Source organism: Triticum dicoccoides, chromosome 1B (assembly GCF_002162155.2).
Source record: "Triticum dicoccoides isolate Atlit2015 ecotype Zavitan chromosome 1B, WEW_v2.0, whole genome shotgun sequence".
In the NCBI taxonomy this organism is placed as follows: Eukaryota; Viridiplantae; Streptophyta; class Magnoliopsida; order Poales; family Poaceae; genus Triticum; species Triticum dicoccoides.
The window spans coordinates 709,335,472-709,338,530 of NC_041381.1; positions in this window are offsets into that span (position 1 = coordinate 709,335,472).

Below are 3,059 nucleotides of genomic sequence, written 5' to 3' on the forward strand. Positions count from 1 at the left end.
GGCATCAGTCGTCAGCAAGAAAGGTCACCGGGGAGATTCGGCCCGACTGCTCGGCAGTCGGCCCAAATCTCAGGGACTACGACCCGCAGGTGTGCCAGCGCGCCCCCACAGCGAAGAAAGAAAACTCACTCCGGACGGTGCGCTTCGCTGACGGATCAATGGTGAAGATCTGCGGCCGTGGGACGGTGGTGTTCGCTGCCGAGACGGGTGATCACAATGCGTTCACTCAGGTGTACTACATACCTGCACTGAAGAACAGTGTGGTTAGCCTGGGACAGCTGGATGAGAGCTGGTTCGATGTGCACATCCGGCGTGGCGTACTCACCATCCGCAATGATCGCGGGCAGCTCCTCACCGAGGTATCGCGCTCCACCAATCGCCTGTACAAACTCGTCTTCACGCCTGTACATCCAGTGTGCCTTGCTGTGGGGGCGGTCTCTGATGCCTGGCGCTGGCACGCACGGCTCGGCCACCTGCACTTCGACGGCCTGGAGAAGATGGCCAAGAAAGAGCTGGTGCGCGGGCTACCTCACATTGCTCACGCCGAGGAGCTGTGCGAGGCCTATCTCGTAGGGAAACAACGTCGCATTCCATTCCCACAGAAGGCCAAGTACAGGGCGACGGCACCACTAGAGCTTGTGCACGGTGACCTGTGCGGCCTCGTCTCTCCACCAACACCTGGGGGCGGCGTTACGTGCTCGTACTGATCGATGATCGCAGTCGCTTCATGTGGGTGGAGCTTCTCAAGACGAAGGATGAAGCCGCGCGCGCCATCGTCAAGTTCCAGGCCGCAGCCGAGCTGGAGTGTGGGCACAAGCTTCGTGTGCTTCGCACCGATCGTGGCGGAGAGTTCACCTCGGCCACGTTCTACAAACACTGCGAGGAGAGCGGTGTGCAGCGGCACCTGACCGCGCCGTACACGCCGCAGCAGAATGGCGTCGTCGAGCGGCGTAACCAGACGCTCCTTGGCAAGGCAAGGAGCATGCTCAAGGCGAAGCAGGTGCTCAACCTGTTTTGGGGGGAGGCCGTGCTCACCGCTGCTTTCATCCTCAACCACAGCTTCACGCGCTCCATCGATGGCATGACACCGTACGAGGCGTGGTATGGCCAGAAGCCTGATGTGAGGTTCCTGCGCATCTTTGGGTGCGTTGGCCATGTCAAGTTGGATGACAGGAGCACGCCGATGGTCTTCATCTGCTATGAGATCGGGTCCAAGGCGTACCGCATGTATGATCCAGTGACGAAGTGCCTGCACGTGTCCAGAGACGTGGTTTTCGACGAGGAGGCGCGCTGGAACTAGGAGGCGCCGTGGGGGGGGGGGTCGCCGGTGAGCAGCTCCTTTACCGTCGTGTACCCTGCGTACGCCACAAGAACCGGCGTCACCAAGGCCGCTGCAGCAGAAAAAGCAGCATCGTCACCTACCTTTGCAAGTTCGTCTCGTGCCTGGTCTGCTGTAGGCAGCATCATCCCCGACACGCCCGCGGCCACATCGCCGCCCACGCATGTGGAAGGAGCGGATGTGGTCACGTCAGAGACCACGCCGGTGCCCCTCATGTCACCACCGGCGGTACAGCCGGATTTGTTCGACAACGCGGACAAGGTCTCTGCACCACATCGATATCGCCTGGTCAAGGAGCTGCTTGCCTCAACCTCTGAAGTACCAGGAGGTGCTGAGAGCCCCCCCGCCATCGGAGGGTAGTGGTGATGATGAGGAGCTGCACCTAGTGGCGGGGGAGGAACCGGCGTCCTTCGCCGAAGCCGAGCACGAGGACTGTTGGCGCCAGTCGATGCTCGACGAGCTGCAGTCCATCGACGACAACAACACTTGGACGCTCACCACGCTCCCTGCAAGTCATCAAGCGATCGGCCTCAAATGGGTGTTCAAGCTGAAGAAGGATGAGGAAGGGAACGTCGTCAAGCACAAAGCCCTCCTCGTTGCTAAAGGCTATGTGCAGCGTCCTGGCGTGGACTTCGAGGAGGTGTTCGCACCGGTGACCAGACTGGAGTCCGTGCGGCTCATCTTGGCGCTGGCGGCGCACCGTGGCTGGCAAATGCATCACATGGACGTCAAATCAGCGTTCTTGAACGGCGACCTCAAGGAAGTGGTCTATGTGTCCCAGCCACCTGGGTTCGTCGCAGAGGGGCGTGAGCAGGCTGTGTACAGGCTGCACAAAGCCCTGTATGGTCTGTGTCAAGCTCCAAGAGCATGGAACGACAAGCTGGATGCCAGTCTGACATCTCTCGGGTTCACGCGCAGTGTTGCAGAGCATGGCATGTACGCGCGTGGAACCGGGGAGAGCCTGCTCATCGTCGGGGTGTACGTGGACGATCTGGTGATCACCGGTGCAGAGGAACAGGAGGTCCTCGGGTTCAAGGAGGAGATGAAGCAGCTCTTGTCCATGAGCGACCTGGGCCTGCTTCGCTACTACCTCGGCTTGGAAGTGAAGCAGGAGCGTGGACGCACCACCATCACATAGGCAGCGTACGCCTCCAAGCTGCTCGACAAAACTGGGCTGATGGGGTGCTATCCAACTCGCACTCCTATGGAGCCACGGTGCCCGTTGAGGAAGGAGAGCAAGGAAGCCGCGGTGGACGCAACGCTCTACCGCAGCGTGATCGGCAGCCTGAGGTACCTCGTACACACACGCCCGGACATTTCGTTCACTGTGGGTTTCCTGAGCAGGTTCATGGAGGCGCCGGCAGCAGACCACTATGTAGCAGTGAAGCACCTCCTTCGATACATAGCGGGCACGCTGAGCTACGGCTGCGTGTGCCGCTATGGCGACGGCGAGTCCCTGACAGGCTTCAGTGACTCCGATCACGCCGGCGACGTGGATACCAGGAAGAGCACTTCTGGCGTGCTGTTCTTTCTTGGTGAAAGCCCCGTCAGCTGGCAATCTCAGAAGCAAAAGGTCGTCGCAATCTCATCTTGCGAGGAGGAGTACATCGCGGCGGCGACGGCGGCTTGCCAAGGAATTTGGCTTGCGCGTCTCTTCGGCAAGCTGATGAATCAACCAGCGGCGCCGTTCTCACTGTTCATTGACAACAAGTCTGCGATC